This window comes from Helicoverpa zea, chromosome 30, assembly GCF_022581195.2.
Source record: "Helicoverpa zea isolate HzStark_Cry1AcR chromosome 30, ilHelZeax1.1, whole genome shotgun sequence".
NCBI lineage: Eukaryota > Metazoa > Arthropoda > Insecta > Lepidoptera > Noctuidae > Helicoverpa > Helicoverpa zea.
In genome coordinates, this window is record NC_061481.1 from 5,465,434 (window position 1) to 5,477,862 (window position 12,429).

Genomic DNA, 12,429 nt, shown 5'->3' on the forward strand with positions numbered 1-12,429 from the left:
CAACTGCTCGTTGTGAGAACGACCAGCGTGACTGCGTATCAAGTCTAGACTGAACGAAATGGGCGCCTACGAGGCCTTTTATACCCACCCGTTTTCCTTGTATCGAAATGTGACGCAATATTGTGGGGAGGTGTGCAAAGCGATAGCAAAAAACACACTTTCTTCTTTTTAATAAACACTTTTTATGACTTAAAACTCTTTTGGTATTTTGTTAAGCTGCTCTATATCATAGATTAAAAGTAAATGCATTTAAAATAGGAATGGAAACATTATTTTTATGAAATTTTAAATACATGTGTATTGCGCAATGTTTTGTAAATATTGTGAAATCGTTTCAGGGTATTTTGCACGCTTTGTTGATATATAATCTATGTTTATAAACATTGATTATGTAGGTCAGTTATATGTTTGTTTTTCTATACGTAGCTAGGTAATAGCGCAGGTTTATCGATACGGTTAAGCATTGGCGCGGTCCGTGGATGGGCGCTCGTCGCTAAGTCAAAACCGTACGGATTGACCGATCACAAAGTTAAGCAACGCTTGGCGCGGTCAGTCCGGGGATGGGTGACAAGGTACCATCTATGTCGTGTATGTATAGGTTAATTTGTGTTTGTCAAGGGCACATTAAAATGCGTATCCCGGGGAAATAATTATCGTCGTTACGAATAATCAGGAGCCAGGAAGTCTGACAACTAGTTGTTTGTGAAAAAGTAATTAAATTAAGGGTTAGTAGGTTGCCCAGGTATTATTGAGGATATATTTATATTTAGGAACATGTTAGGCATTAAAATTTACTTTAGTTATATCTCTACTTAGGACTGGGTATTGATGAATCATATAAAATTCTTAGTAGCTGCTAATCAATTTTAGGTATATTTTGAAGGATTTACAATATAGAAAAACTACAATACAGAAAATACAATACAGAAAAACTGCGTGGAAACCGGCTGTCGTGGTATGGGCATGTGATGCGGAGGGATGAGAGTCATGTTGTGAGGAAGGTGATGAGTATGAACGTGGACGGATATAGTGGAAGAGGAAGACCAAAGAAACGATGGATGGATTGTGTGAAAGTAGATATGGTAAGAAAGAATGTTACTTGTGAGATGACGGCAGATAGAAGAGTATGGAAGAAGAAAACATGCTGCGCCGACCCCAAATAAAATTGGGATAAGGGCAGGAGGATGAGTTTGAAGGATTTACAATATAATCAAAATAATTAGTAACATTCCTTCTTAAAAAACACTACTTAGTCCATTTGAGTAGGCACTTATCTAAAGGCTGATAGGATTTAATACACGAATACCTAGATACTATCAGAAATTAATAATTAAATGAATTAAGTCATTGTTTTTTTGTATTTACATTGATTTTTAGCAACAAATTATTTTTGAACTGAGTTTTAGATAAAAAGCTTGATAAAAGGTTATTATATATCCTACTATATTATAAACGTGAAAATTTGTGAGAATGTATGGACGTATGTTTGTTATTCTTTCACACGAAAACGGCTGGACCGATTTGGTTGAAATTTGGTATGTAGATAGGTGATACCCTGGATTAACACATAGGCTGCTTGTTATCAACACACCATGCGGGCGAAGCCGCGATCGGAAGCAAGTACCAATATAATAAAGACATTTTTTTTTGTTTGTTTGTTTACATCCTAATGCTACGTTCACACGCGCGCCGCGCAGCCCGGCGTGCTGCGAGGCGTGCAGCCCGTCGCGGGCAGGCGGACATTCAAGCTGTTCACACGCGCTCCGTCGTGTCAGTCAGTGCAAGAATGGCGAGCAGCGAGGATCTCGGTGTTGTTGCTGTCATAGCCTTTGGCTTAACTTATTTTTATTGGAAAAAGAATCAAAATGATGAACGACGTTAACAATTCCGCCATGTTGTAATCTCCGATCGTAGCGACTTTCTTAGAACGTTTAATCGTCACGAAAGCGCAGGAGACTGACTGGCCGCGCGTGTGTAAACAGTCGCCGGGCGCCCGCACATTCATCCTTTGAACTTTGCCAAAAAACCGACACTCGACCGATTCCGATTCGCGGCATTCACGGGCACGGGCGCGTTTACGGGCTCGGGCGTACCGTTTACACGCTCGTGAACGTGACTGTGCCCGTTGAATGTCGATTTGAACGCGCGCGTGTGAACGTACCATAAAGGCTCCCTAATTACTGAGCCAATTTGTAAATTCTTACACTGTTGGAAAGCTACACTCTTCCCGAGTAACATTAGCTGTACGGTATAGGGAGTAGTTCCCATGGGATGCAGGTGAAACCCCTGGAAAACAGTTAGAAATAAGCATTATTTCTATTGAATATAATTTTATTGTATAGCCTTTTTTGGTGGCATGGACAACTAAGCAATCACAAAGTAATTGAAATATCTTTGAATACCTTTCCTACCTTAACTGTTTTTATTTTTATTGCATTCAACTGTTTTATACATGCCCCAGTTTGTAAATGTATAGCTTCCACCCGCGGCTTCCCGCGGCAAGTTCGGTTATATTGCGTTACCAAGAGAACTCTTCAAAAGTCCAGGATAAAAACTATCCTATGTTCTTTCTCAAGATCAACTCTACCTCTGTATCAAATTTTATTCAAATCAGTTCAGTGGTTTCGATGTGAAAGCATAACAGACAGGCAGACAGAGTTACTTTCGCATTTATAATATTAGTAGGGATATCTGAGGGCACGGCAGTGCCCCAGCCAAGACTCGAGCAAAGCGGGCACGGCCGTACCATCTTTTCTCGAAGCGTTTCGCGGCTATTTCAGTCCCCTGTATCTTCCATGTGAACAAAGCTAGGAGTTTAGGTTTTCGATGACCAAGAGTAAGTATTAGAACAAGCTCAGTCTCAAGATTACAAGACATTTGAATAAATAGTTTACGAGTTATGAGCGATCAAAGTTACACCATTTTGTCACTGACTCACTGACCGATCATCAAAAGTCTAAGGTACTTCTAGCAAACTTAGAACCTTCAAATTTTGGCATCAAGATAGGTTATTAGCTACATATAAAGGGAAAATTATAAAAACCTTAAAACTTAATGTAGTGTATGCAGGTACATGTGCATCATTGTATAGGTTATGTCATTATTATGACGCCTCGTGCGCATACGTCACTCGGTTATAAATACCGGATCGAGCGGTGGGGAGTCAGTCGTTGTCAGACTGTCGACCTGTGTGGTGGTGCGTTGGCGAGTCGATTAACATAATAAAATGAGCGTACAATACATTGGCGACGAGGATAAAACCGTGAGTGTTTGGACCAACAGTTACCTATTATCTAATTTTTATAATTTTGAACTACCTGTTAGTTCTGTGATCCAGAAAAATATTTGATATACAAGGTTATACTAAATAATTTGTCCTATTCATGCCTATACCAAATTAATGTATGCTAAATAAGCTTTGACAACAAGTAACCTCTGACCGATGTTAATATTCAATCATATTAAAAAGAGCAAAAGGAAAGAAGGAAGGGAAGAGAGTAGAATGACAAAGTATACATAACTTTTATGTTCATGTATGTATCACCCGAATTGCAAACAAATTTTAACCTTTTTACGTAATTCTTTGTTTAAGTTTACCTTGTTACAATTCTAATGGAAGTAGCAATATTTATTGCAGGTGTTAATATTTATCAAATGAGTAATTTATAATACGAAATCATTACTTGGTGATCAGTTTACTCATTCTTAAACCTGCATCAAAATTTATTCAATAATAGGCATTTATTGGAAGCAATATAAAGTTGCTGGTTGTTGAATTGTCGTCAAGACGACTTTAGCAGTGGTGGGATTTCCTAGAGGATATAATACAATAACCTATTTGCCTTATAATCAATTGTGTTTAATAATTGTTGTGCTTGCATGCCAACAAGGCGGAATGTACACGGATCTTATTATGTTGTTTACAATCCTATTTTGTAAGTGCCTGCATTCTAAGCAAATAAAGACCTATTCTATTCCAAAAATCTGCTGGTCATTAAATTGACAGCTTGACGGTTAGCAGTAGTGTATATCTACTGGTCATTAGATTGACAGCTTGGCAGTTGGCAGTAGTGTGTATCTACTGGTCATTAAATTGACAGCCTGATTGTTGGCAGTAGTCTATATCTACTGGTCATTGAATTGACAGCTTGATGGTTGGCAGTAGTGTGTATCTACTGGTCATTAAATTGACAACCTGATTGTTGGCAGTAGTCTATATCTACTGGTCATTGAATTGACAGCTTGATGGTTGGCAGTAGTGTGTATCTACTGGTCATTAAATTGACAGCCTGATTGTTGGCAGTAGTCTATATCTACTGGTCATTGAATTGACAGCTTGATGGTTGGCAGTAGTGTGTATCTACTGGTCATTAAATTGACAACCTGATTGTTGGCAGTAGTCTATATCTACTGGTCATTGAATTGACAGCTTGATGGTTGGCAGTAGTGTATATCTACTGGTCATTAAATTGACAGCCTGATTGTTGGCAGTAGTCTATATCTACTGGTCATTGAATTGACAGCTTGATGGTTGGCAGTAGTGTATATCTACTGGTCATTAAATTGACAGCTTGGCAGTTGGCAGTAGTCTATATCTACTGGTCATTAAATTGACAGCTTGACAGTTGGCAGTAGTCTATATCTACTGGTCATTCAATTGACTGTACACGCATAAATTATCTGGCGATAGTTGTCAACTACTGCAACAACTAAATAGTAAATCTTGATAATTTTTATATTTTCTGTGCCCGGTGATTTGGATCATAAAAAGCTTCCAAACTTAACTTCTCAGAGTCTAGTCAACAACTTATACCTGCTATATTGTTCTGGTACTTAACTAACTTAATTCAAGTGCTTGCAATATAGAGGATATTACAAGAACAAACTGGTGGGTTATATACTCAACGGTTCTACAAATGACAAACATGTGCTAGGTATCTAGTTAAACAAACAGCACATTGAGGGACCGTAGTAGGTTGGCCATGTATGTTGAAGAACTCGCCCAGCTATAACTGGTATGTATTCACCTATGCACAACATCCAAGTCCATCAACACCTCTAGTGGGTTGCCTACCCATAATAGTGTTAATTATAACAGTTGCTCAGTCACCCCAGGTATAATTTCAATACTTTTACTTTATTTTGCTGTATTAAAGAGGTTGTTATACAACAGAGATATTCCAGAAGATACAGAACAGTAGAACAGCATACAAGCAGCAATACTAGCTGGAAAATATGGATCAAAATTTTGGTATTCAATAGATAGAATCTTTGGTAAACATGCTAGCTCACAATTGTAATTTCAGTACTTTAGGTTGATATAAAACTCTTAGATCAAAAAGAATATGGAACTAAGCATTGGAGCAATCTGTGATTTATTTGACAATGCTACTTTATCTACCCAACTGCCTCGTTGGTCTAGCTGTCGCAAGCGCGGCTGCTGAGCACGAGGTCTCGGGTTCGATTCCCGGGTCGGGCCTGGAAGTTGGTGATTGATACACCCGTGCATCGGAAAGCACGTAAATGTCGGTCCTGCGCCTGATCTCTTTCCGGTCGTGTCGGATTGCCGTCCCATCGGGTTATGAGAGTGAAGGAACAGTGAGTGCACCTGTGTCTGCGCAAATGCTTGTGCACTATAATATGTCCTGTGCAGTTGGCTAATCCCCTTACGTGAGTACAGCCGCCGCCCGTAGCCGATAATCGGCTAGGAGGACATCATCATCATTTACCCAACTGGGCCGTCTCATCTGTGACAAAAAATCTTTTAAGGATGATACCTGGAAGGAGTTCCAATGTAGATACTTACTCTGGGAACTGTCTAATGATGATTAGCTCATGGATGATTGTTGCAATCAAGTTCTCAAAAGTTGATGATTGCGTGTGCTTTTAAAACCTTCAAGATTCAGGCTTGAATGAATTTTAATTGGTATCTTGGCCTCTTTTTTATTGATTTACATTGGTGTTTACAAATAGTTTAACAAAGTGGCCCTCATTATAATATTGTTATTTGCAAATTATGTTTTACAGTATTGCAGTACCAATAAGCAGTATAAGTACATTGAGAGTTGTGGAAGAATATGCTTCCATAGGGGCGAATAACATAACCATATATGAACATATATGAAATAGAATCCATTTATTGATCTCAAGTTAATAAATCATCACATTAATATATTCTTGAAGTGCACACCTACTTGTAATATAAAGTTGTGTAATTTCCTCAACCCATCCCATAAGATAAGATCCATATGGGTGGTGGGATGGATATCTATTAACAAAATAATGTCCTGTGTCCATAGCGTTAGGGTTAATAATAATTGATCTTAGAACACCAATCTTAGGTTACCGTAAGACAATTGGAATCGCACGAGAGGTAAAGAACTTTATCACTATTTACATTTATCGACATTTATTACTCTTTTGTGCTAATTAAACTACACAGTTGCGTCGACATTTGGTTAATAATAACTAAAATATTATTAAGTTCCTAAGTCCTACTGCAAAATATAATCTGAGTAAGTGTTCCTTAAAGTATAGGAAGTAAAATTGCCCTTAGTCACCAAATCGTTTAAAAATTTACTGGGGTGCTGTCCCTATAAAAGATAATAATATTTTTATATTCTGGTTGTCTAACTAAAACAACGTAGATAAAGTCAGCTGCAATAAAGGGTAAGCGCTTTTGAACGAAACAATAAACATACTTATGCAGCCAACTATACTTACATAAAAAAAAAAAAAAAAAAAATATTACGTTACCTATACGTGGTCATGAAATTGGAAAAGCGTAAAATATTAAAAATGGAAGCAGCACAAAGCTGATCATCAAATTGATGAGGTCAAGTATGACATGAGAGCAGCATAGCTGCTCATGAAATTGAGATATAGAATTAGAATCCCACATTTATCTATGTGTAGACAGATGTTTTAGAAAGGTTAGCGGTTGTTTTGCAAAAGGAAAATTGCATCGACTAGAAAACTGTTTATGAGCTGCTGTCACCTTGTTGAAAGGAAGAAGAGCATGAGTTGAGGGTCAGGGACTCTTCTATTTTATGGTGATGCAGAATGTCACAGCTTCAAAATATATAGTGCAAAGTTAGTGACACCTGTTAAAGTGCGTTCGTTGCATAATATGGTTCTAATTAGTTAAAATCTGATTCGTAATGTTACTTTACACCTTCGTTATAATCAATATGTAACCATGACACTAAAAAGCTTACCATCAAAGCATAATAATTCTTTGACTACTTAAATTTTTGAAAACCACATTAGGAAAAGCAAACAAACATTACAGAACGCAATGTCCGGTGATAATAGTGTTCTTGGATGCCTAACCGAAATATAAGTATCCCTATCGCACTATTATATGCAGTAAGGTATTCATATGTTGGGTGTTGAATGCTAAGAAGCTTACAGTTTCTTGACTAGATATTGGACATACATTGATGTAGGGTATTTAAAGCCTATATCAGAATTTCAGCGAGTGTACTAGCAGAAACGTGCAAAGTACCAGCGCTGATCAATAGGGTTGAAGACCAGATTGTTTGTTACATTGCTGAGATAATGATAGGCTTTGATATTCCACTCTCAAATTAAAAACTACATATTACCAAAATTAGTTGAGTTAGCATTCTCTTGCTTACAAGGCACACAAAGTACTTAACTCGTACATAGAACTACAATTTAAACCATTAAATTGGTGACAAAATATGTGGTCGCCATTAAATTGGAGACAAAGTATGTGGTCACCATTAAATGGGTGACAAAGTATGGAGTCACCATTAAATTGGAGACAAAGTATGTGGTCACCATTAAATGGGTGACAAAGTATGGAGTCACCATTAAATTGGAGACAAAGTATGTGGTCACCATTAAATGGGTGACAAAGTATATGGTCATCATCAAATTGGAAACAGTCCATCTAGGTCACCATTCAATTGGGACGATCTTATGTGATTACTTTCCTCGTACGGCTCGTACGGTTTTGAATGAGTGAAAAGCATTGATGAGGTACCCTAATGCCGATCTTTTACCTTGGAACAATGCATTCTGTATCAGTTTTAAGTGAAGTCGAACCAAGCAAGATGAGTGCTCATTATCTGAAGGTACAGCAATATTTGAGACTTGCTTGATTTCACATGGACTGATTGGCGGGATGTCTGCCAAATGGACGGATCATCTCTAGTGTAGATATAATACAGGGCCGGAACAGCGGCTACAAAACCTGAAGTTAAACTTGCCGGCCTGATATCACTGCTACGAATTTGTCTTGTTGAGCCTGAAGCAGATGCTGGTATGTTACCGTCTGCAAAGGGACGGATTTTTATTTATGTTTATTTCACAAGGGAAGGGATGTAGTGTCCTGCAGTATCACCGATATCTGTCGTCTCCTTAAATGGAAAGGGAAATGAAATGGAAACGGAACAAAGTAAATCAGTTTGATGGCAGTGTGATCGGTGGACTGATCTGATAGCGTGGTTTTGTTGTGCTGCAGGTGTTTGATAGATCTTTAAGAAATGAGTTTGATTGTTGGACTTTTTGAAACAAGGTTAAAATCAAAATAACAAGGGAGAGATGTAGTGTATGCAGGTACATGTGCATCATTGTATAGGTTATGTCATTATTATGACGCCTCGTGCGCATACGTCACTCGGTTATAAATACCGGATCGAGCGGTGGGGAGTCAGTCGTTGTCAGACTGTCGACCTGTGTGGTGGTGCGTTGGCGAGTCGATTAACATAATAAAATGAGCGTACAATACACTTAATAATTGACGACCTCGATGGCGCAATGGTCACCATGCCGGACTGCCGAACCTGAGGTCCCGGGTTCGATTCCCGGCTCGGTCGACATTTGTGTGATGAGCATGCTTGTTGGCCGTGGTCTGGGTGTAACAATATGTATTTATAAATATGTATATGTGTAGCTATATGTAGTTTATCAGTTGTGTTAGCACCCATAACACAAGTTAATTAATAACTTACCATGGGGCTAACCGACCGTGTGTGAAAAGGTGTCCCGACATTATGTCCCGACATTATATTTAATAAAAAAATAGGAAACAAATTTATATTTGCGGTTTTTCAAGAACATTGTGTATGAATTTTGACTGCATTGATAACTTTGTTATTTATTTATGTACAAAATGTTACTATTTGTTTTATTGTTACGTAGTGGTTTATTGTTATTATGTATTAAATATACAACATATGAATAAAAAAGCTAGGTTTAAATGAAATGAATAATGATAAAATCTTTCATATTAATGCAGTGCGATAAACACTGCATGCTCGCTCGATAGATGGCGTTGTCCTGGTCTAAATCGCGCTATGGTTTCGTTACATAGCTTAGTATAAGTAGTACTTAAAAAAATCAAATAATTTCATGTGATAGCGTCATCTACCTCTGAAATAAATCTCTTTTATTCTAAAAGATATTCGATTAAAAAATTCGACAATTTCAAATTTTTTTAGGTAAAAAAAAATATTGTTTACGTGCTACTTTAGGTGTACATATTTAGTTTGTTATATATTGAGTTAGTTGCATGTCAGTTAATTTAATTTGTTATACCTATACTTAGAGAAGAAAGAGATCTACAAAAAATAAATTAGATCCCACCAAAAACATTAAATGTAAAAAAAAGCCAATCCTCTACGCAATTCCTCCACCGTAAAAAGTTTTGAGATCGCATAGAAGCCAAGTCCTGTTCTACTTTATTTGTAATAATAAATCAATATTTTGTGACTATATCAATAGTTTTGTTCACATTACAATAATACTGTCTTGGCCATGAGCACAAGTTAAAAGTCGCTCCTTGTAAGAATGTGTAAATACCATTGAATTGATAAATTCTATATGGACATGATTTTACGATTGGACTGATTATGGACTTGTTGGAATTTGAGATCACCATGCACTAAACATGCGCCATAGTACATGTGCAGTTCATTGATGTTGGATGATACTGACTGTCGGTCATTAAGTAACAATTGAATAAACTAAAAGTATTTAATTCTGTGATATTAAACTTCATGTTTGACTTTCATCTCTCCAAGATATGCTGTATTATATTTGTAGTTTATTGTGCTCATGGCCAAGTCAATATTATTGTAAAGTGAACGAAACTATTGATATAGTCACAAAATATTGATTTATTATTACAAATAAAGTAGAACAGGACTTGGCTTCTATGCGATCTCAAAACTTTTTACGGTGGAGGAATTGCGTAGAGGATTGGCTTTTTTTTACATTTAATGTTTTTGGTGGGTTTTCTATACATACTGGGAAAGATTTAATATAATTTTACAACAACAGAGTATATTCCACAAAATACACATCAACCTACTTCAATTTTTAAAATGTCTTCAATAGATTTTCCACCTTATCACAATAGTGGAAGGTTAATATTTGATTGACAAGATTTGAGATAATTTGACAGATTCATGTAGATTGACACCAGTCTAACCAAGGGGTATTGGATTGCCCAGGTAACTGGGTTGAGGAGGTCAGATAGGCAGTCGCTCCCTGTAAAGCACTGGTACTCAGCTACATCCGGTTAGACTGGAAGCCGACCCCAACATGGTTGGGAAAAAGGCTCAGAGGAGGAGGATGATGATGATGATGATAATTCCTTCGTTATGAAAGAACATACTAAATCCTAGAATCTACCAAAGCAGAGCAGAAAAGCTTTTTAACAACCAATAGAATATCTCCTCTCTGAGGTAATACTGAATGGGTAGACTTGATTTTTGAATACTCAAATTCTATGGGACATAATTATAAAAACTGGTTTGAACTGCTATGTTGTGGTGGAGTCTGTGCTTAAGTCTAATTCAAATGTTACCGAGCCAAACAGTACAGTTAAAAATTCTTAAATTCAATAAACAACTATACTTGGACTAACTTTCGCTCTATGTTGTCTGCGATAAAGTCTTAATTCAAAGGGTACCTAGCTAAACAGTAAAGTTTAATATTCTTAAATTCAATAAAAATATAAATAAAGGACTAACTTAGGACATATTGAAGTATTTGTTTGAGTTTCGAGACAGAGCCGTTTTCACACTTGAACGTAAACATCACTGAAAAATTTTCGGTTAGTGTGTAGCAAAGGGTGTGCAAGGCTTTTGGGACTTAGAAATTTTTTCATAAAAAATGAAAATTTCTGAAAATGCCTAGTTTTTCATTTCCATCGTATAGAATACCTAAAAATAAGACGAAAACCATCTGGGCACTTTTTGCCTAGGACCAACGGTTCACCTGAAAATGAGCACTGAAGGTCATTGTAAACAAAGGCAAAGTCGACGGAGCCCCGCTACGCGGGGCTCCTACTTCTGGGTGGTTTAAAAAAAAATAACCACGAAGGGGATGGCGGGGTCTTGCAGACCCCGCCATCCCCTTCGAACCTAACCTGTCCGAGTCGGGGTTGCCCTAAGTCGGGGTGTCCATAGTCGACGGAGCCCCGTTACGCGGGGCTCCTTGATCCTAGACAAAAAGTGCCCAGATGGTTTTCGTCTTATTTTTAGGTATTCTATACGATGGAAATGAAAAACTAGGCATTTTCAGAAATTTTCATTTTTTATGAAAAATTTTCTAAGTCCCAAAAGCCTTGCACACCCTTTGCTACACTCCAACCAAATTTTCATATTACGGCCTGGATAGATTTTAACCTTCTTCATACTTATTTTAAGATGTTAAAAGCAGTCATGACTAAATACTTTTAATGTGTTATACTATGTATGTACTACTGAAAAAATATTTGCCACCAAATTGTAGTTTCTTTGCAGGTCAAGGCCACTGAAACTAAATTTGACTAATATAACCTTAACTTTTATGTAAATACTTTCCGAAAGTTTAACCTAATTTGGCAAAATTTCGATTTGATGAAAAAACTTGAATTTAAACTCCGAAAATTACACGATAATGTTAATTTTGGTATATAATCAAGAGAACACAGGAATTTATGACAATTTTGACATATTATGCGGCCAAATATAGCATTGCGGGAGGTCGACGAAGATTTTACGAAAATTTGTTAAGACGCATTTTATTATACGCGTCGTATTGGTTATAGAAAGTATATACAGATGAAAAACTTGATAATAACGCCATTATTAGCTAGTCTACAATCATAAAACATCAAAAGAGAAGCAAAACATGCAATCACGCTAAAAAAATGTGTGCAATTATATACAAAAGGCGGTTACACCGTTCAAATTGGTTGGTTTATACAAACAGACATCGTTTTCGAACATTATACACAATACTTACAAGGAAAAAAGCACTGAAAACATGGAATCGGCACACGCCGACACTGTATCGATGGAATATATAGAAACACCGTTATTTTATCACTATTTAGCAAAATTCTGAGAGTAAACACCATGCAAAACCACTCACTAGCACATTGACAAACCACAGATAAGATAGAAGAGT

The 12,429-nt window shown here is 37.0% G+C and overlaps 1 protein-coding gene across 3 annotated transcripts in view; it reads right to left on the reverse strand.

The window, feature by feature from the left end:
- Positions 1-12,413, reverse strand: part of LOC124644507 (nuclear pore complex protein Nup98-Nup96) — a 65,863-nt gene extending 53,450 nt beyond the window's left edge. For all 3 annotated transcript variants that reach the window (XM_047183929.1, XM_047183930.1, XM_047183928.1), the window contains exon 1: positions 12,265-12,413. The gene's annotated coding sequence lies outside the window, so the exon portion shown is untranslated. The remainder of the gene's footprint in view (positions 1-12,264) is intronic.
- Positions 12,414-12,429: the final 16 nt, after the last annotated feature.